At 45.7% G+C, this 23,206-nt stretch overlaps 1 long non-coding RNA gene across 1 annotated transcript; it reads left to right on the top strand.

Moving 5' to 3' along the window:
• Positions 1 to 14: 14 nt before the first annotated feature.
• On the top strand, positions 15 to 22,504 carry LOC144580516 (uncharacterized). Its single transcript, XR_013530081.1, has 4 exons — positions 15 to 644; positions 14,523 to 14,623; positions 20,304 to 20,357; positions 21,647 to 22,504. It is a non-coding gene; the product is annotated as an uncharacterized LOC144580516 (long non-coding RNA).
• The last annotated feature ends 702 nt before the right edge of the window (positions 22,505 to 23,206 follow it).

The following is a 23,206-nucleotide window of genomic DNA, read 5'->3' as shown; positions in this document are numbered from 1 at the left end:
GGGCGCGCAGGGGCGGGGCCCGGCGAGCCGGGCCGACCTGCCGCCCGTGATTCCGGGCCGAGGCGGCGGCAGCGGCGGCGGCGGCTTCCCAGGCCTCGGCCCCGGTCCTGGTCCTGCCCTGCCGCAGCCCCGCCCGGCCGCCCGTAGTCTCCGCGCCGCCGCCCACGCCACCGTCACCGGTTCCGGCCCCCTTCGGCGGCGGCGCGGCTCCCGGGCCTCAGCACCGTGGCGCCGCGGCCCGGGTCACTCCGAGATGGCGGGACGAGGGTGACGGGGGAGGGCCGAGCCGCGCCCCTCTGCGCACAGCCAGCCAGACACCCACACAGCGGCAGGCGGGGCAGGGCGGCGAGAAGGCCGGGAAATGCGGGAGGCCGGCGCACCAGCCAGACGTGTGAAGAGGACACACAGGCGTGTGTAGGGAATGACACACGGACGCGAGCGGGGAGCCACTGACACGTGCAAAGAAGGGTAGACAAACGAGGTATCAGGGAAGGACAGCCAGAGACTAGGCTGGGCATTTGAGCAGGGGACCCCTGTCGCAGGAAAAGAGCAAAGGGCAGGATGGAGAGGGGAACTCAGCGTGGATGGGTCGCTGGAAGGGGCAGGCGAGCCTGGCAGGGCTTCCCGCCCGCAGTTACTGGCAGGTGAGTTCTGGGATGCTAGCTAGGCCTGGCCGAAGGCTTCCCTCGGAGCCACCAGCAGGCCTGGTTCCTTCACCTTCTCACCCTTCCTGTGCCCCTGTTCCCCGCTGCCCAAACCTCAGGACAATGAGCTCAGCCCTGGGAGGTGGAAACCTGCCTCCGTCCGGGGTTCCAGGCTTCCAGGACTTTCTCTGTCCCCACCCTGCTTTGGGGCTTTGGACAAATCTCAGCCCACCTTCCAGACCTCCCTGTCCTCATTAGGATATTGCTCCGTATGATTGCAGCCCTACAGTGCTGGGGTGCTCTACAGCATACTGGAGTTATTTATTTAACCTCCGCTACCTGCCTGGGAACGCCAAGGAGGGCAGTCTGGGTAGTGCTGCAGGGCTCTGCACAGAGCGGGCTGTCAGTGGATTTGCTGCAGGAATTGATGAAATGTGTTGTTGTTAATACTCTCTGAACCCCTACTGTGGATGAGGAAACTGGGGTTTAGGAGGCAAGGGGGGTCAAAAGCTGGGTTTGTTTCAAAACCCCAAAGGCTTGTCACTGGCCAGAAAGTGATTCTCAAAAATAAAACATGGTGAAAAAGAGCTGAACATGTTGAGGCTGAACCCTGGGGAAGCAGTGAAGCCATGGGGATGGTGTGAAAGGGAAAGTTGGCCAGGGACTGGGCCTTTAGGGAGGATGGGGCAGAGCGGGCTCCAGCGGAGAAAACAAGCCTCACTCCACCCCAGTCCTGCTAGTCACAGGGTCTTGCGCTTCCCTTGGGCCAGGCAGAGGGAGCTGCGTGGTCTAGGGCTTGGGTGCGTGAGGACATCTCCCAGCCTCCTCTGGTAACTAACTGTTCATTCTGGGCTCTGCCCCCTGCACTGCTTACCCCATCCCTCCTGCAGACTGGGGCTGTTGTGGGGGCATCTGCTCTGGGTAAGGGATGAGGCCAGAATAAAGGGAAACCTCTCTCAGAGAACCGAAGAAGGAGGCCTGAGAGACCCTTTGTCCAACCTCATGCATTTATTTTATGAATGAACAAATGAGGGATCAGAGGAAGGAGGGGATAGGCTAGGACTGGAGCGCTAGGACCGGAGCGAGGCTCTACAACTCCCAAGCTAGGGCTGCCCCCACTGTATAGCCTTGAGCTCTCTCAGGCCACCTGCTGACCCTTTCAGGATGGATATTCTAATTGTTGAGTGGTTTTGCCTGTAAGCTGCTCCCTTTGGCAAGACTGCGTGTGTGTGTTGTGGCGGTGGGGGGGCGGGGACTGGGGATATGTGTGAGTGACACACTTTGAGTGAGTCCTTGTGCAAGGTCCTAGCCCTAAAGTGTTCACCCCCTTATTTGTGCATCACTGGCCTGGCTTGCTCCTCAGACTGGAACCCAGAACTGTTTTCCAGTGGTGTTGGGTGTAGCTTCAGGGAGCTGGCTTATGACTGCCTGCCTGTGTATCTATCCGCAAATATATGTTAGCGTAGGGCACTTGGAAAACACCAAAAGAAGAAAGAAGAAAAGTCAGTCGTTGTGAATATTTTTGTTTTCCTTTCCTTTTACTTTCCTTTTCCTTTTTCTGTTGCCTGCTCTCCTTTCTTTTTACTTGTATAACTCTACAAGTGTCCTTAAATGGAGTGAACTTGCCGACTGATATCTCTCCTCCTATGTCACACTTCTAGTGACTGCCTAGCATGGCATCAGGTTGTATTGCACACACACACACACACACACACACACACATATATATATATTTTGTTAATCAATGAAAGCTTCTTATGTTGCTCAGGATGGCCTTGAACACCTCCTCAAGAGCCAGGAGACAACTGGCCGGAGCCACCATGGCTTCCTGTATTGCATTTTTTTTAACCAATCCCCTATTTCTGAGCATTTAGTTTGTTTCCATTTTTCATACTTCTAAACAACACTGCAATGGACATCTTCATGGGTAGGCTTGTGGATGTCCATGACTATTCCTTACATCTCTATGTATGTTATAGTTTTGAGAGTTTCTTCTGTGTAGGGTCAGATTTGTAGGAGGGGCATCTCCTGGGTACCTTGGAGGAACAGTGGTTACTGTTTGCTTGGCCTAGGAATAGGTAGGGATGCTGGAGGGAGGAGTCTGAGGGAAATCAGGAAGTGACATCTCAGGACAGTGAGATGCCCAGAGAGTCCCCAAGGGCTGGGCTGTGTCCTCATGAGTCCTCATGTATTTTGTATTTTTAGTAGTGAAGGGGTTTCACCATATTGCCCAGGCTGGTCTTGAATTCCTGATCTAGAGTGATCTGCCTGCCTTGGCTTCCCAAAGTGTTGGGATTACAGGTGTGAGCCACCAGGCACATTCTGGGGATTTAATAAGCCCTTGTCAACGTTTCTCCTGGCTGGAGAGGCTAGGTCAGTGATATGGTTTGAATCTGTGTCTCATGTTGCAGGTGGGGCCTGGTGGGAGGTGATTGAGTCATGGGGTGGGATCCTGGATGGCTTGTGCTATCCTTGAGATAGTGAGTCCTCATGACTCTTGAGGACTCTAGGATGTGAAGAACTCTTCCTAACATGAAGCCCTAGAGTGTGCTTCATGTTACCCCAGCCACTCACAGGGAATCTCAATAAAAGTCTTTCCTGTTTGCAGAGAACGGGATCCATAATGTCATTCATCCCAAACAAAGCCCATGGCGTGGAGATGTTGACAGGGTCTCTGGAGCCTGATCAACTCATATCTCCCTACCATCCTTCTTTAAAATGTCTTTGCTTTACCCCCTTTTTCCTCCCCACTGTGATGGTCAACTTGTCAATTTTATTGTTGGGCGGTCCTTCTGATACTAAGGGTGGAAGAGGGGAGAGGGAAAGACTTTCAGGATGGCCTGGCCTCTTGGGGGGGCTATCTGTCTACAAAACCCATCAGACCTTTCAGGAAGGTTACCTCTTGCTAATATACCTCTTCTACAGAAAGAGCATATCATGGTACTGTGTCAAAAGTGTCTTCCTAGGCTTGAATTACATTACAAAGGACCCAGATCTCTCTATTGCCTTGGCCTTGAAGCTAGGGAGCCCACCATACCCTACAAACCGAAGCAGGAAAACCTATCCCACCAGGTGTGGGAGGGTATTTCCTTTTTCCACCTGCGTTTTGCTAAAGGTCCCCTTGATCATGTCTTGGTAGTGGTAAGCAGAGATGTAGGAAGAGACCCTGATTCGTGCTTAGGGGTGGGAGGTTGAGTGGAAGGGACAGGCAGAAGGGCCTCCTAAAGCCCCCAGACTCAGAGGTGGCAGGTGAAGTAGAGGGAGGAAACTCAGGGGCAGGGAAATATCTGAAAGACCTGGAATACGTATCCAGGAGCCCCTCGCTGGTGAGAACTGGAAGAGCTTTGTGCTTTTATGCCCACTTTATAGATGGGGAGACTGAGGCCCTGAGAAATTAACTGACTTTTCAGAGACACACATCTGGCTAAGTGGTACCGGGTAGAATTATGAAACACCTTAAATTAGGCAAAAAAAGATGAGAAGGTGTCCGTTTTAATTGGATATTAGCTCTTACCTGTTTCTGTCGGACTTTGCACCTGTCATGGTCTCTGAGCTATTTTATATTCTGTAAGTTACAGAAAACTGGTAATAATGCAAACTATTCTTGTACAATGAGATGCAAATGAAGTTTGTCAGGTGAGATCAATTGGTATCATGTAGGGGGTGGGGGTGCTAAACACTGTACACAGATTCTCCTTGGATTCTTCTTTGAATTATGTATAATATCTTACTGGTTTTCTCATCAAGGAGTCAAAATCTTTGACATGTGCACAGTTTATATTGGTATGACATTCATGATTTTATTTTTTAAAAACGTATCTTAGCAAGCTTGGAATTTCATCAAATGGGTCTATCTTACACCAGAGATTTGTCTTTTGTGGGAGGCATTAGGGCATTGGGTCTTCAGAAGAGAGGGAAATTAGTGTCGGCTGGGTCAATCCTAGAGGGCTCTCTGGAAGAGGGAGCCTTTAGAGGTGCAAAAGGATTTATAGAGTGAGACCTGAAGGTAGAGGGCTTCCCAGGTCAGAGGGCAGGGCCTTGGGTCAGAAAGGAGTAAAGCAGCAGGTAAAGAGGCCTGTCTGAACAAAGGGTGGGCTCTGAGGTTCCAGGGGCCAGATGGGAGATAGGAGTGAGACTCCAGGTAAAGGAGCCTGCACTTGACGCTGTGGGCAGCAGAGAGCCACTGCAGGCTCTTGAGGGAGGAAGGGACTTAATAAAATGTACTTGCTTAGAAGGCTGGTCTCTAGGTCCTAGACCATTCTGGGGATTTTTCTTTTTGAGACAGAGTCTTACTCTGTCACCCAGGCGAGTGTAGTGGTGTGATCTTGGCTCACTGCAACCTCCGCCTCCTGGGTTCAAGCAATTCTCCTGCCTCAGCCTCCCTAGCAGCTGGGATTACAGGCACTTGCCACTATACCCAGCTAATTTTTGTATTTTTAGTAGAGGTGGAGTTTCACCATATTGCCCAGGTTGGTCTCAAATTCCTGACCTCAAGTGATCCGCCCGCCTTGGCCTCCCAAAGTGCTGGGATGACAGGTGTGAGCCACCACGACTGGCCCTTGGGTTTATTAAATACCCAGAATGTTATTTAATAATCCCTTGGCACTGTTTCTCCTGGCTGGAGAGGCTAGGTCAGTGATATGGTTTGAATCTGTGTTTCATGTTGAAAGGTCATCCCAGGTGTTAGAGGCGGGGCCTGGTGAGAGGTGATTGGGTCGTGGGGGTAGATCCCTGATGGCTTGGTTCTGTCCTTGAGATAGTGAGTCCTTGTGAGATCTGGTTCTTAAAAGTGTGTCCCCCACACCCTCACTCTCTCTCTTGCTCCTGCTTCCATCATGTGACACCTACTCCCACTTCACCTTTCGCTGTGAGTAAAAGCTCCCTGAGGCCTTCCCAGAAGCCAAGCAGATGCTGCTGCCATGCTTGTGTAGCCTCAGAACCATCATCCAGATAAACCTCTTTCCTTACAAATTACCCAGTTTCAGGTATTCCTTTATAGCAATGTAAGAACAGCTTAACACAGCCAGGCTGCCCCTTCTGTCTCCCTGTAGGAGGGAAGCCTCCCTTCCAGGACCCTGGGCTGGGTCTCCAGGAGCTGAAATGTAAAAGGCAGCCTCTCCTCTCCTATCCCCAGGGGCCCTTCTGGGGAAACTTATTTCTGGGCCTTCTTGAAGATCTCTATTCACGGTAGAGTTTATTTCTGGGTAAGTGACTGAGGGCTGAGCAGGGACTGCGTATAGAACTTTCTGCTCCTGCTCCCTGCCCGGTCCTGACATCTCCTCAGAGAGGCCTGACAATGTGTTGGTTACGTTACATGCAGCATCTAATTCCATCCTCCCAACATCCTGAGGAGGTGGGTAAGATCATCTTTGTTTTTCACATGCAGCAGTGAGGTTTATGGAACTCAAGTAACTTGCTCAAGGACACATAGCTAATTAGGAGCAGAATTTCTACCTAAGCCTGCCCCAAACTGTTAAAACACACGCTGAATGAAGAGACCCCCCAAACAGGCTTTGTGTGAGCAACATGGCTGTTTATTCACTCGGGTGCCAGCAGGCTGAGTCTGAAAAGAGTCAGCAGAGGGCGGTGGGATAGGAGTTGGTTTTATAGGTTTGGGGTGGGCGGTGGAAAGTTACAGAAGTTACAGTTTAGAGTGGTTTTTTGCAAGCTGGGAGGGGGTCGTAGGGTGTGGAGTCACAAGGTTGACCAAGGTCAGTTACAAAGTCCAGTGGCCTTATCAATTGGGGCAGGAATAAGAAACAATAGAAGAACCTCTCAAAGTTAAGTAGGCTCCACAGGGCTTGATCATTTCTTCCTCTTTTCATGGTCTTCCAGTTACTTCAGATTTTCCAGGAACTCATCTGGAGTGTCTGTGCAGGTCACAGAGGTTAACATGGTGTCCATGGAGCCATCAGTCAGCCTAAAACACCTCACACAAACAAGTTAGGCCAAAATAGGCAAAATCGCTCCTTTGTGGGGCTCACTGACTACGGTGGGTGATACACGTTAGTCCAGGAGTCATGGGGTAGATGTAAAGTCGCATTGATAAGGTGGCCACAAAGGTCTGACCTTGCCAGGGTGTGGGGTGAGGCCAGGGCTGATTTTCATCGTGACAGCAAAGGTGTTAGAATATTTTAAGCAATGTTAGAGAGGCATAGAAGCAGACCTGCATTTTGAAAAGACAGCTTTAGTGGTAGCGAGGAGATGGTTGGGGGCAAGACAGAATGGAGGCAGGGGCTGAGCACGGTGGCTCATGTGGTAGCTCATCTCAACACGTTGGGAGGCTGAGGTGGGAGGATTGCTTGAGCCCAGGAGTTTGAAACCAGCCTGGGCAACATTGTGAGGCCCCATGTCTTTACAAAAATAAAAGTAAAATAAAAATGAGCTAGATGTGGTGATGCCTACTTGTGGTCCCAGCTAGTCGGGAGGCTGAGACAGGAGGATCACTTAAGCTCTGGAGATCAAGGCTGCAATGATCTGTGATTGGGCTACTGCACTGCAGCTTGGACCCTACCTGAAAGACAAAGAGGAGGCAGGGAAGCTGGCTAGGTGGTGGTCACACTAGCCGAGGAGGAAAGCAATGGAGATTTTGGGCTGGAGAGAGATGGACTAGCTGGAGGGACACATTGGCAGTAAACTCAACAGGACTGGGTGATGTCTTGGGAATGGGGATTGAGGGTGTGAGAGGAGTCAAGATGCCTAGAATTCTAGTGGTGTTGCCAGTCACCGAGGAACAGAATCCTAGAAGGGAATCAAATCTGAGAAAGGAGAATCCGAGTTTGATTATACACATGTTCAATTTCAGGAGTCCTCCACAGGTAGCAGAACTCTGAGAGAAGTCCAGGTCACAAAGACAATCTAAGGACTAAACCCTAAGCCTAGGCAGAACTGATTGATCCATCCATCCATCCACCCATCCTCCTATGGGTCCGCCTATCCTTTCTTCATCCTATCATCTATGCATTTATCCATCCATTCACCCATCTGTCCTCCCATTTACCCACCTAGGCCTCCTCCCATCTTTCAATCCTCCCTCCCTCCCTCCCTCCCTCCTTCCCTCCCTCCTTCCCTCCCTCCCTCCCTCCCTCCCTCCCTTCCTTCCTTTCTCTCATGTAACCACCTCCCCATCCTCCTACACATGCACTTATTCTTCCTCCCATTCACACACTCCTCATCTATCCATTCAAACACCCATCACCCATCCACTTACCCCATCTGCATCTATCCACCCATATGTCCCATGTGTACTAACTGATGCTCACTACAGGCCAAGAACTCTGCTGTGAACTGATGAAAAAAAAGGATATAGATAAAAAGGTCCCTGCCCTCTAGTAGCTGACAACGTGTTAAAAGAAGCAGATGTATAAACAGATGATCCCAGAACAATATACTTTCTGTGCCAGACATATGCTCAAAGAAAGAACATTTAACCCAATCTGTGGAGGTGAGAAAAGGTCTCTGAGAGTGTGCTTCTTGAGCTGAGCTTCAAGTTCAATCAAGATTTCATCTGATGAATGGGATGCCGTTGGTGAGATATTCCAGGAGAGGAACAGCTTGTGTGTACAGTGGTGGAATAGGTGTCGAGAGACCAAGGCCATTCCAGGGACACAGGTAACTTGGAGTACTGGGAGCAAAGTTGGGTGTGAAGGAATGGTGTGTTATGGGGAAATACAGGAAAGGCAGGTCGTAAAGGCCTTGAATGACAGGGTGAAGGCCTTGGGAGCCATATCAGGACTTTAAGAGGGGTGGCATGGTCAGGTTGGTGTTTTAGAAAGATCTCTCGGATGGCTGTGTGGAAGATGAGTTGGGGCATGTGGGTGCAGGGGGAATCAAATGGTCCAGCCTCTGCAGAATGAGGACTTAGGATTCTCTGGGTCCAGCTTCTGGGGTCAGCCTAGGCCCCACAATTGGCTTGGACCCAAAATCACTTCCTTTGCCAAGGCTGAAGTCAGGACAGCTGGGCTGAGATTGTGGGCAGCAGGAAGGTTCAGGGGCTCTCCATTTTCAAGGTAATGTGCAGTACGCCCACCAAGGGCTTTAGTCTATGGTCATCCTTCTCCTGATCTAGGGTTGCCATGGATTTTAATCAATTTCTCACTGGCTTCTCTGTCAAGGTCACCATGGAGTGTCTCAGTTCCGTGCCCCACTTTTCTGCCTCTACAATTTGCATCCACAAAACCCATTAATTTCCCATCAGTCATGCTGCGATGTTTCTTCTAACCCGGTAAAATCTCCACCCTGATGGTTTGGAAGTTACACCTGACAGTGTATAGCCTAGGTGGCGCTGCTACAGTGAGTCAGACATGACCCCAGCCCTCAAAAAGCCAGCAGAGAGGCTGGGGAGAAGACAGATGTCCCATTGGCTTGGACAGATGTCCCAAGGAACACTGGTGAGAGGAAGGAGAGGCAGCTCAGGCTGCAGAGAGTTGGGTGGGTTTGGGCTCAAGTCTTTGCTCTGTCGCACTGAATGTGTGACCTTGGGCAAGTCACTTTACTTCTTCAGAGCCTCCATTTTTTCCTCTGTGGAATGGGAAAAAAATATTGACCTAACTTCATTTAGATTTATTTATTGTTTAGAGACAGGGTCTCGTGATGTTGCCTAAGCTGGCCTTGAGCTCCTTGTCTCAAGCAATCCTCCTTCCTCGGCCTCCCAAGTTTCTAGGATTATAGCTGTGAGCCACTGTCCCTGGCTTAGTTTTCTGTTTTTGTTTTTGGTAGTAACTAATAGGAGCAAACTTGGGCCATTTTAACAAAAAACGGAGAATTTACTGGAACCCAAGTCTGGGCTTTCTGAGGCCTTAGAGTGAGAACCAGAGAAACAGACAGGAATCTAGGTACAATTCTGCCTCTTGTCTCTGTGCCTCTCTGCTTAATCACGTAATTTTCTTTTTTATCCCTGTAGACCTTCTTTTTCTATTCTTTTGTATTAAAAAAAAAAAAGCTCTCACAGCAGCTTGAGAATGAGTTTACAGGCAGGACTATTCTAGCCACAGGCAGGACCAACTGGCCATCTTTCAACCGCAAGCATAAATTCCCAAGAAAGAATTGAATTGGCCAAACCTGCACCCCTGGTCCAATCAGCTGTGACCAAAGGGTGGGGTCATGTAGCACAAATATGGCAGTTTGTGGACATGTGCATTAATCGTTTTCAGACAAGGTGGGACTTGTGAGTCTGGCAAAAAACCCAAAGGTGTTCCCCATGTCCTCAGAGGTTCGTTGGTAAGATTAAACAGGATAATGGATGTAAATATTTGGCACAGTGCCTTGTGTATGCTAAGGGCTCGATAAACGGTAGCTGCTGTTATTCATTCATTGCTCTATTTAATAAGCATTTATTGAATGCCTGGTTATACTGAATCCTACAGTAAGTCCAGAGGATGAGAAAGACTGGGTGACACAGACAGAACTTGAAAAATGGGAGTAATTCAAGTAAACCTATTTCAGGGGGCTGCCATCAGGATCGAATGTGATAATACATGCAAAGTGTTTAGTACAGTTCCTGACACACAGTAACGTCTCAATAAATGTTGCCCACACATGTCGAATGTCTATTTGTAGAAGAGCAAAGAAAAAACATTTCTTATGGCTTTTCTATTTGTTTGTTGCTCCCCTGGCCACAGGACTAAGACATCTTTGGTTACAAAAGTAGATTTCAGTGTTCAAAATAATGTCAGCTGCCAGACTGACAGTTTTCAGATGTTGCATTTCAGCCTAATTCAAAAGTTTACAAAAATAATGTTGGCATCTCTGAATTCAAGCACTTAAATGAATTATTAACAAGAATTAATGCAGATAAAAATACCCACATGCAACCTGTAATCTTTATTTTCCTGACGAAGAATGAATGAACCTGCACATCTGCAGGAGAGTAAATTGTGCTACAGTCACAGGACGGGAACATTCCACAGCGGTGAGAGTGAACATTTACAACGTCAAGCAACTATGTGATTGACCTCCAAACACCAGGTTGCGCTAAAGAAACCAAATGCTGTATGATTCCATTTATATAAAGTTCCAAAGCAGGGAAAGCATATCCATGGTATTGGAGTCCAAGCAGTGTTTACCTTTGGAGTGAGGTAGTGACTAGGAGTGGGAGACTTGCTGGTAATGCTGTTTCTTGATCTGGGTGCTGGGTACATACACAAGTATATTTTACTTGTGAAAACTGACAGAACAGTACACTTCTGTGCTTTTTAATATATGCATGTTATACTTTTTTTTTAAAGAGTGTCTTCTCTTTACATGTTTGCCCAACCAAAGCAAGAGAGTTAGGGTTCCAGCTTAAAGATCGAGGAGGAATTTGGGATTCCAGGCAGAAGGGGCAAAGGGAAAGGAACTAATATTTATTCAGTCTGTGGGAGATCTTTCTATCCAGGCTTAGTAACAAAAATAGTTTCATTTCTTCCAAAACCAGTTTTTGTTGTATTTATTTGGAACTATTGCTTGACTGTTGTAAATCTTGCAACAGACAGTGCTTGCCTCTGTAGTGACTGCTACTTAAAGTCATATTTTTGGGACCCACCTCTAGCAAGTACAGGAATTGTGCCTTTCAATGTCATCCTGGGCTTTTTCTTTAATTTCCTATCCTCATTTTCCTTTGTCCCAATTCATTCACTTATTTTATTTTTTGAGATGGAGTTTTGTTCTTGTTGCCCAGGCTGGAGTGCAGTGGTGTGATCTCAACTCACTGCAACCTCCTGGGTTCACGCAATTCTCCTGCCTCAGCCTCTTGAGTAGCTGGGATTACAGGCATGCACCACTATGCCTGGCTAATTTTGTATTTTTAGTAGAGACAAAGTTTCACCATGTTGGGCAGGCTTGTTTCAAACTCCTGACCTTAGGTGATCCACTACCTCAGCCTCCCAAAGTGCTGGGATTATAGGCATGTGCTACCATGCCCCGCTAATTTTGTATTTTTAGTAGAGATGGGGTTTTACCATGTTGGCCAGGCTGGTCTTGAACTTCTGACCTCAGGTGATCTGCCTGCCTTGGCCTCCCAAAGTGCTGGGATTACAGGGGTGAGCCACCACTCCTGGCCTCATTTATTTTTTTTTAATCAGGGAGTGAATCAGGACAAAGGAGACACACTTATGTGTGTGTTTCACTGATTCACTCCCTGATTTAAAAAAAATTGAGATGAATGTATGTTTCCTTTGCCCCTGTTTACTCATTTGTTAAAGAAAACATACTATGTATGCATTTTTGGAAGAAGATGGCGTATAAATAAACAAAAACAGTGCAAAAAGCATTTGTAGGAAACAAATGCTCTCTTTTCTGTGTGTGAGAGATATTTCCACAGTTCATTTCAGAGGACAAAGGGGAAAAGGCCGTCGGTCAGGAGGGGTGGTGACTGGCCTGGCCCCTAGTAGGTACTTAATACCCTTGGGAAGCATTAGCCAGCAGGGGGATAGAGAGGGAACCCAGGGGGCCATGTGAGGCCTCTTCCTTCTCTAAGTTCCGGAAAGCACAGAGATGTTCTGGACTGGCTCGGGTTCTGGGTCTAGAGGATTTGAAGACCTGAGTTCGAATCCCCCTTCTGCCATTTACCTGCTGTGTGTTCTGGAACAAATCATTTGTCCTTTCAGAATGTCATTCCAGCAGATAAGGTCACCCTCATGCATTTCCTGGGACCTGGGTCTACTTGGCAGCATCTCCAGCCTGTGGTCCCTGCTGCTGAAGTGGCCAGTGCAGTCTAACTGGGGACTTTCAACCTTGCCTCTCTTCTTTCCTTCCCTCCCTTCCCTCCCTTCCCTCCCTCCCTCCCTCCCTCCTTCCTGCTGTCCCTTCCTTTCCCTTCCTCTTCCTCCCCTCCCCTTTCCTCTTCCCTCCTCTCCCCTTCTTCTCCTCCACACCCTCCCTTCCCCTCCCCTCCTTTCCCCCCTTCCCTCCTCTCCTTTCCTTCTACTTCCCCTCCCCTTCCTCCTTTCCCCCTCCCTTCCCCTCTGTTTTATTTTTGAGACAGAGCCTAGCTCTGTCACCCAGGCTGGAGTGCTGGAGTGCAGTGGCATGATCTGGGCTCACTGCAACTCCACCTCCTGGGTTCAAGGAATTCTCCTGCCTCAGCCTCCTGGGTAGCTGGGATTATAGAAGCTAATTTTTGTATTTTTAGTAGAGTCAGGATTTCACCATGTTGGCCAGGCTGCTCTCGAACTCCTGGCCTCAAGTGATCTACCCACCTCAGTCTCCCAAAGTGCTGGTATTATAGGCATGAGCCACCCACCCAGCTCATGCCTCTCTTTTCTGTCCTGACTCTCTCCCAGAGTTCTTGGTGACTCTTGGGAACTCAAGAATGTCTCCACGTTCAGCATACAGTCACAACACTCAGAGGAACAGGGAATCCCTGAACCCAATGCCATGTGGCTGCAGGGAGGGGATGGTTGCAGGGAGTGGGGGCTCTACCTCCGAGGGGATGGCTGCAGGGAGTGGGGGCTCTACCTCTCTCTGTGTCTACTCCTCTTAGGCAGGCACCAGGAGGCTGAGTTTCTCTGCAATTTGTTTAAAGCCATTCATGATGGACCTGAAACGCCCTGGGGAAGTCGTTCCAAGGAGAACTTTAATCATGTCACCTTAGGACAGTGTAGCACGTGAACAAGCAGCCTTCCTGGCCTGGAGCAGTTGAGCTTTTGCACATGGGGAATGGCAGGGCAGCCTGAGGGCAGTGGAGGCTCATGAATAAGGTCCTTTGAGGAAGAAGGTGTTTTCTCAGCATCTCTGCTTGGATTATTGCCGTGTTCATTTTCACTGTCACACAATGTACCTTCTGCCCCCGGAAAGCAGGGCACAGACTGGCCTCACTATAACCTCTCCTCAACTCAGACTCTTGAAAAAAAAAGACATCTTTCCACACTGCAGCCTCTGATTTAAACCTTCCTGAAATCAAGCCACACCCTTGCTAGAACCCTTTGGGGGGCTTTCCATTGCTACAGAATCAAGTCCACATGGCCTTGTCGCAAGAAAGTCAAGGTCCTTTCCGATCTAGTTCCTGCGCAATCTCTAGGTTCTATTCCAGCCACTCTCCACCTCAGCTCCTGGGCTTTAGCACCTCTAACACCCATCCCCACTTCTCTGGAGGCTTTTCTGATCTTGACTCCCTCAGGTTGAGTGAATAGCTTCCTCATCTGAGGTCTCATAGCACACTTCACATTTCAAAATGATGGACGTCACACACAATTTTCTTTTGTGTTTGTGCATACTTGCCTCCCTGTTTTTGAGCCTTTGGAGGGCAGGAACTGAGTTCTGCCTTCCAAAGGACTGTGGACTTCAGTACTGTGTCCCTAGCTTGATATGTGGTTCAGGGCTCCAGAAACATTTGCTGCAAAAATGGAGTTGGATCATAAAGATACCAGAGACTGTGCTGGAACAAGAGGCTGCCTCCTGAGGCCCTTCAGGTGTGTAGGCCTATCCACCCTTGCGCTAAATGGCTCCAACTGTCTGCACTAATCCTTTCTTTCCTCCTGTTACTCCCAGCTTTCCTCCTCCTTCTGTTTGAGATATCCAAGCTTCACGGAAGAACTGTAGGTTTCTAGAGAGAACAATATCCATGATTGCTAAATAAATAAGCCACATTCATGGCCAATTCAGCAAAACCAGGTTTGGTGGGAATGACTTCATTCTTACCAGGATGTTGCTGGCTGCCTGGAAGTCCTTTAAAATATAAAATAAAACACCCTTTTAAAGATACTTTTAGACTTACAGAAAAATACAAAAATAATGTAGCAAGTTCATGCATACCCTTCACCCAGCTTCCCCTAATGTTCATAAGTTATGTAACCATGGCACAATGGTCCAAACCAGGAAATTAACACTGGTACGATGATGCTATTATTGTACTTATGTAAATTTCACCAGTTTTTCTCTAGTGTTCTTTTTCTGTTTCAGGATCTGATTCAGGATCCCACATTGCTCATAGCTGTTGTGTTTCCTCAGACTCTTCCAATTTGCGACAGTTCCTGATTCTCTCCTTGCTCTCTTGGCCTCTGGTGAGTCATGATCAGTTCCGCAGAAGCTTTCTGTTTCTAGTTCCTAGTTGGCTTCCGGGTGATTGAAGTTCCTGGAGTCCTTCTTGTAGGATGGGTTCGGAGTGCTTCTTTTTGTTTCCTCCTCTCATTCTCCTTTCTTCCCTTGGGATTTTCCAGAGCAAGAGTCCGTTAGAGAGGAATGCATGATGAGGAGGTAATTAGTGTGTCTTGACCTTGGGTGTCCGTCTCACTGTCATAGTCAGAGTTCTGGCTCCCATCTGCAGTTGATTATGCAATTAGCCACGCACATTGACCTCTGGATAGACACAGACTCCTTCTTGCTCCTCCTTCACTGCATACCTTTCTCAATTCCTCCCTCTACCAGTTGTCTCCTTTGGTTGCAGGTTAGAGGAGGCCCCAAGCTGGTTGGGCCTGGTAGGCATACTTCCTCGGAGTCATGTGCTCTGGGATCTCTGGCAGACCTTTTGGGGGCTGTGGAAAGTGGATTTGGGAAGGAGGTCTGTGTGATGAGGCTTACAGTCCTGATGCATGCACTTATGGGGTCATGTGGCCCATGAGGTTAGGGACAAGTGCAAGGGCCTGGGAGAGTAGTCAGCTGTGGTAACAAAAGATCCAACAGCTCAGTCCCATCACATTCAGAAAGTCGTCCTACAATGAGCCTGTGCCTTTCTGAGGGAAAATGGAAGAAGAGGCGAGAACCAGTTCAAATTAATTCATTAATTCATTCAAATATTAATTTACCCATCAACTGCAACAAGTCCTGGTTGGTTATTATTATTATTGTTTTGTTGTTGCTATCATGATTTTGTTGTTGCTAGATGTAGGGACAGAGGATGAATCAGATGTAGGCTGAGCCCTCAGGGTGCTCAGAGAGAGACAGACCACAGGATCTCAGCCATGTGACAAGGGCTCTGTTGGAGGGATATGTTAAGTTTGTGGGAACAGAGAGAGGTGAGTGACTTAGTTGTGACAGGCATGGGCAGTGGATGGGGCAAGTCATGCTAAAGGATTTAGATGGGTTAGGCAGGCAAGTAGGGAGGGGACTGGTGCTCCAGGAAGAGGGAAGAGCATTTGCAAAGTCCTGGAGTGGAGAGGGCCTGTGGCTACTTGGAAGAGCTGTAAACTCCCCACTCTCACTCCTTTATACATTCATCCGTTCACTTGCTTTGGGCTAGGTACTGTGCTGGGCACAGGAGCCACTAAGGTGAGGCCAACCTAGCTCTGCCTTAGGGTCTCAAAGGCAGTGGAGGGAGACAGATAATTATTACAAGAGCAGAAATATACATAGATGCCTTGCAGAGGAGGGAGGATGGTATTATGGTCTAAACATCTCCCCAGATTTATTTGTTGAAACTTAATCCCCATTGTTGTGATATTAAGAGGCAGGCCTTTTAGAAAGTGATTAACTCAAAACAGCTCCTCCCTCATGAATGGATTAGTGCCTTATTAAAGGACTGGAAGGAACCAGCTTAGGCTGTTTTTGCCTTTTTGTTTTCTGTTATGTGAGGAGGCAGCAGGAAGGCCCTCACCAGACACTGAATACTGTGCCTTGATCTTGGACTTCCCAGCCTCCAGAACTGTGAGGAATGCTGTTTATAAGTTACCCAGTCTGTGTGTTTTGTTATAGCAGCATGAAAAGACTATGACAGATGGGCAGGGAAGTCTTAGAGGAAGTCTTTGAGTATTCATTTATTCAACAGTTATGTGTCTATACTCTGTCTATACCACAGAGACTACAAAGTGAATGATTGTGGCACTTTCACCCTGAGAGGGTTTCAGTCAGCTTAGGCTAAGTTTTGTTATGGTGACAAAGCCCAAATATTGGTAGCTTATGACAATGAAGGTTTATTTTTCGCTCATGTTATCTATTCATTGCTGGTAGCAGAGAGAAGAGAGATAGTAGAACCATACATTGGTTTTCAAGTTTCTGCTCTGGGGTGGCATGAGTCTGTTCCACCTACATTTTATTTGACAGGATGAGTCACGTGACCAAGTTTGACGTCCGTGCATCAGGGATACATAATCTTCCCACGGAGAAGGGCAATGAATATTTTGACCAATAATCATACTCTACTGTATGTCTGAGTAAAGGCTAATAACTCAGTCTGCCTAGAATGTATGGGATAAGGGTGGCTACAACAATAAAAAGATTAAGAAGTCAAGGAGAAGCTACATCATGTGGGGCCTTGGGTACCAGGCTGAAGAGTTTGGGTTCCATCGAATGTTAGTGGAGAGCCACTGAAGATATGAAGAGTTCTGAGTTTTAAGCAAAGGAGAGCAAGATCTTATTTATGTTTTAGAAAAATCATTTCAGTAGCTTCAGGAAAAGGCCTGCCTACGGGTGGGGGTATTGAGGCCAGAAATAATAAAACAAACTGAAAAGTTGTGAGAATATCACAGTAGAGCCAATGAAAAATGCTCAAACTGAGGCTGGAACAGTAAAGAAGGAGAGGGCTTCCAGAGCTGTTAGGAACAGAATCACGGGAATTTCATTGGCACATTGTTCAACAGATATTTTAGAAACAAAGAATGAATGAGACTGGGCCTGGTGGCTCATGCCTGTAATCCCAGCAGGTTGGGAGACCAAGGTATGTGGCCAGGAGTTGAAGACCAGCCTGGCCAACATGGCAAAACCTCATCTCTACTAAAAATATAAAAATTACAGGTGCATGCCTGTAATTCCAGCTACTCAGGAGGCTGAGGCATGAGAACCGCTTGAACCTGGGAGTTGGAGGCTGCAGTGAGCCAAGATCATGTCACTGCACTCCAGCCTGGGTGATGGAGTGAGACTCTGTCTCAAAACAAAAAAATATGAATAAATGAGAGAGTATACCTGAACCTTGCACATCAATAAAATGACCAAAAAATTGATCCCTTATAAGGTGAGACAGAACTTGATCAAAATTTTTTATCCTTTTCAAACTTTATTGATGATTTTCAAAAGTGTACTTTTAATTTATGTATTGTAACATTCATTTTTTTGGAGTACAGATTTATGATTTTGACAAATGCATAGACTTGTATAACCACTACCACAATTAAGATATTCAAAAGTTCCATCACCCTAAAAGTCTCTCTGATGCAGCTTCTCTTTGTTATGTTAATCCAATCCTCCCTTCTCTCCAACTCTTGGAAACCCTGATAAATGCTCTGTTGCTATGGTTTTGCCATTGCAGAATATTGTATAAATGGGATCGCACAGTATGTAGTCTTTTGAGTCTAACTTTTTTCAAATAGTATAATGCATTTGAGATTCACCCAAGTTGTTGCATGTATCAATGCTTCTTTCCTTTTTACTTCTCAATAATAGTTCATTGTACGGCTCTGCCAGAGCTGGTTTGTCCACTTGTCTTAGTCCATTTGGGCTATATAACAAAATACCATAAACTGGTTGGTTTATAAACAGCAGAAATTTATTTCTCTCAGTTCCAGGGGCTGGCAAGTCCAAGATAAAGGCATCAGCAGACTTGGTAGATTTGGTGTCTGATGAGGGTTCACTTATTGGCTCATAGACAGCACTTTTTAGCTGTGTTCTGACATGGTAGATGAGGATCTTCTTCTGACGCTTCTTTTGTGAGGGTACTGTGTTAGTCCATTCTTTCTTTTTTTTGAGACAGAGTCTCACTCTGCCACCCAGGTAGAGTGCAGTGGTATGATCTCAGCTCACTGCAACCACTGCCTTCTGGGTTCCAGCGATTCTCCTACCTCAGCCTCCTGAGTAGCTGGGATTACAGGTGTGTGTCACCATGCCCGACTAATTTGTGTATTTTTAGTAGAGATGGGGTCTCACCATGTTGGCCAGGCTTGTCTTGAACTCCTGGCCTCAAGTAATCCACGTGTCTCCCAAAGTGCTGGAATTACAGCACTCAGCCTTAGTTCATTGTCGCATTGCTATAAAGAAATACTTGAGATTGGGTAATCTATAAATAAAAGAGGTTTTATTGGCTCACAGTTCTGCAGGCTGTACAGGAAGCATGGTGCTGGCATTGCTGGACTTCTTGGGAGGCCTCAGGAAGCTTTTACTCATGGTGGAAGATAAAGCAGGAGAAGGCACATCACATGGCAAAAGTGTTGCAGGGGATGCCACATACTTTTAAACAATCAGATCTCACATAAACTCAGAGTGAGAGCTCACTTATCACCAAGGGGATGTGCCACGCCATTGATGAGGGATCCACCTCCATGATCCAAACATCTCCCACCAGGCCCCACCTCCAACACTGGAGACTGTATTTCAATATGAGATTTGGAAGGGACATATATTCAAACCACATCAGGCACTGAGCCCATTCATGAGGGGTTTGCTTGCATAATTTAATCCCATCCCAAATCCCCACTTCTAAATACCCTTACATTGGGGATTAGGTTTCAACATATAAATTTGGGAGGACAGAAACATTCAGATCATAGCATTGCTCACCAGTTGAGAGACATTTTGTTGTTTCTGATTTTGGTGTTATGAGTACAGCTACTATAAACATATGAATCCAGTTTTGTGTGTTATAGTGGTTGTTACATCAATTGAGTATTTAGTGGGATTGCTGGGTCATGTGGTAAGCATATGTCCAACTTTATAAGAAACTGCCAAACAGTTTTTGTAAAGTGGTTGTATCATTTTGCATTCCCGTCAGCAGTGTATGAGTGCATCAGTGGCCCTTCACTTGGTTTTGTCAGTGTTTTCCCCATTTTAATAGGTATTGGCATGTCATTGTGGGTTCAGTGTGCATTTCCCTAATGAGTAATCATGCTGAGAATCCTGTGCTTATTTGCCATCCGTATATCTTCTTTTGTGAAGTGTCTGTACAAATATTGTGCCCATTTTTTTTTTCTTTTTGAGATGAATCTCACTCTGTTGCCCAGGCTGGACTGCAGTGGCACGATCTTGGCTCACTGCAACCTTTGCCTCCCGGGTTCAAGTGATTCTCCTGCCTCAGCCTCCCGAGTAGTTGGGACTACAGGCGCACGCCACCATGCCTGGCTAATTTTTTGTATTTTTAGTAGAGACAGGGTTTCACCATGTTAGCCAGGATGGTGTTGATCTCCTGACCTTATGATCTGCCTGTCTCAGTCTCCCAAAGTGCTGGGATTACAGGTGTGAGCCACTGCACCCAGCCATATTTTGTCAATTTTTAACATGGGTTGCTTATTTTCTTACTGTTGAGTTTGAGAGTAGTTCCTATAGTCTGTATATCCTTTGTCAGGTATATGACAGTCCGTGGCTTTTCTTTTTCATGCTTGTAATTTTAATTTTGCTCTTTTTAGACCAAAAGTTTCTAGTTTTAATAAAATCCAACTTATCAATTGTTTCTTTTTATGAATTAAGTTCTCGATGTCGTCTCCAAAAACTCTGCCTAACCGTAGGTCATAAAGATTTTACCTATATTTTGTTTTAAAAGTTTAAAAGTTTTTATATTTTACAGTTAGGTCTATGATTGTTTTTGAATTAATTTTTTGTATAAAATAAACATATAGGTCAAATATTTTTTCCTGCATATGGATGTCTAATTGTTTCAGCATGATTTATTGAAAATTCTGTCCTTTCTCCACTGAATCGCTTTTTCATCTTTGTCAAAATTCAATTGATCTTATTTGTGGATTTATTTCTGAACTCTGTATTATATTCCACATAGATCTATAGTCAGATAGATACATACATAGAATGTGTCTCTTCTTTTGCCAGTACCGTATTGACTGGATGACTGTTGCTTTATAAGAAGTTTTGGAATCAGATAATGTAAGTCCTTTAGCTTTGTTCTCCTTTCTCAAAGCTGTTTGGCTCTTAACTGCATTCTTTGGATTTTTATGTGAATGTTGGAATCAGCTTGTCAATTTATACAAAAAAGCCAGTTAGGATTTTGATTGTGATTGGGTTGAATCTACAGATCAATTTGGAGAGAATTTATATTTGAATAATTCTGAGACTTCCAATTCATGAACATGGTAGATCTCCCCGTTTGTTTACACCTTCTTTGATTCCTTTCATTACTATTTTGTAGTTTTCAGCATACAGGTCCTGTACACATTTTGTTAGAGTGTAACTAAGAATTTCACTTTTAAAAATGGCATCTCTCCATGTTTAACACTTTGTCTCTCTTGACCCATCACTTATATGTATTTGCTAGTGAGTCTTCACTTACTATAGATTGCTTATTATAAAGGAAATTTTTAAATCTTGCAGAAGACAAAGGATTTCATAAAGTTGCTAGGAGTGTTGTTGGAGAATGACTCAAATCTATGAAGTCAGTGACAAAGGAAGATCCAGATGAGTTGGGCAAATTAACAAAAAGAGTATTGACAAGGAAGATAAAATTTGACTTTGAAGAGGGAACGATTTAAATATCAGAGGATTGCAAGAAGACTTTGGGAAAACTAATGAGCCTGGAATATTTGTATAAAAATTCTCTTTGTGTAAATCAAAGATAAAATACAAGGAAGCTACTTTATATTCCTGTATATATATGTTGGGAAAATATCAACACTTGAATTTTTCTTTCTTTAAGAGTTAGAAAATGTTTGCAGTAAAAATAAAAACTTTCTTAGATAAAATATGAAAACTTAAAATAATTTTTGGTTTTATTTTAAAGCCTCAATCAACCCTTACCTTCTAGTAATTATTAGATAAATCAGGTCACTGTTTTAATAGATTCATTTCAATTAGCCTTAGAGTTTTTACTCCTCCAGCCAGCAGACAAACGCTGGGTTTATGAGCTGATCCAAATGGACACTAAAAACTATGCCAGGCCTCCAGCTTCAGGAATAGCCAGATGCAGGATCCCAGATTTGGTCAGCTGAGAATTCCTGTGTGATGGAAGAACTCCAAGATTACCCCAATTATCCCCACCTCTGATACCCCAGCCGTGTGTAATCCCCTCCGCTTGAGTGTGGCAGGACTTGGGACTCATTTATAATGAACGGGATAGAAAAGGTGATCAAGGTGACAGGATGCCACTTCAGTGATTACATTAGATAAGACTGTGTAGTGTTCTCTTGCTAGTGGACTCTCTCTCTCTCTCTGTCTTGCAGACTTCAATGAAGCAGGTGAATACGTTGGGGAAGCCCTCAGTTCAACGGGCTGCAAGGACTGAATTCATTCAACTATGTAATCTTGGAAGTAGGTCCTCTAGTCAAGGCTTGAGATCAGATTGCGTGGATGACAATTTGATTGTAGCTTTCAGAGGGGATCCTTGAGCAGAGAACCCAGCAACGTTATTCCTGGACTCCCAGCTCATAGAGAGTATGAGGTGATAGATGCATGTTGTTTTAAGCTGCGAAGTTTGTGATAATTTGTTACATAGCAATAGATACAGGAAACACCCTGATGCATTTAGCCACCCTTACATAAACCCACCATACGTGCGATTCACTTAGTTCTGGTATAAACTTCTCACTGCAGACCCTGTATTACTCTGTTCTCACACTTCTATAAACTACTTGATACTGGGTAATTTATGATGAAAAGAGGTTTAATTGACTCACAGTTCCACAGGCTATGCAGGAAGCATGCCTGGGAAGGCCTCAGGAAGCTTACAATCATGGCGAAAGGCTGAAGAGGTAGCAAGCACCTTCTTCACGTGGCAGAGCAGGAGAGCTAGATTGAAGGGGGAAGTGCTAGATGCATTTAAACAACCAGATTAAACAACCCCGTGATCCAGTCACCTCCCGCCAGGTCCCTCCCCAACACTGGGAATTACAATTCAACACGAGATTTGGGTGGGGACACAGAGGCAAACCATAGCCAAATCCTATCAGACCCACACTTCTTTCCCTCCCTCCTTCCCTTCCTTCCTCTGTCCTTTCCTTCTGTTAGGAAAGATTATGAAAGACTTTCAAATAGGCAAAAAAAAAAAAAAAAAAAAAAAAAAAAAAAAAAAAAAAATTACTGGGTTTTTTTTGGTCCAGTACACTCTTCTAGGTTATTGCCTTTTATTGCCTTTGAGCTATTTTACAACTTTGTAAGTTGAAGAAAACTCAGAATAATGCAAATTATTCTTGCCCTTGGGAGTACAAATGATTGTGTCCAGTGGAATGCAGTTGATCTTTACCCTGTTGATAGACCAGTTTTATTTCTGTATGTAAGTTGATTTCAGCATTCCTTACTGCCTTTACTGTGGGATTCTCTGAATACTCCTTTCAGTGGGTTGTAACATCTGACTGGTTCTATCATAAACTAATGAGTTAAATAAAACTTTTGATACATACTCATTTTATATGAGTAAAGAGTTATGATTTTTACCTTAAAAAATATCTTTTGGCTAGGTGTGGTGGTTCACAGCTGTAATCCCAGTACTTTGGGAGGCTGAGATGGGCAGATCACAAGGTCAAGAGATTGAGACCATCCTGGCCAACATGGTGAAACTTCGTCTCTACTAAAAATATAAAAATTAGCTCGGCATAGTGGTGTGCACCTGTAGTCCTAGCTACTCGGGAGGCTGAGGCAGGATAATCACTTGAATCCAGGAGGTGGAGGTTGCAGTGAGCTGAGATCATGCCACTGCACTCCAGCCTGGCGACAGAGGAATGATGCTCTATCTCAAAAAAAAAAAAAAAAAAAAAAAAAACCACCAAAAAAATAAAAATCTTTTA

This window comes from Callithrix jacchus, chromosome 20 (assembly GCF_049354715.1).
Source record: "Callithrix jacchus isolate 240 chromosome 20, calJac240_pri, whole genome shotgun sequence".
Lineage (NCBI taxonomy): Eukaryota > Metazoa > Chordata > Mammalia > Primates > Cebidae > Callithrix > Callithrix jacchus.
This window is presented reverse-complemented; position numbering and strand designations above follow the sequence as displayed.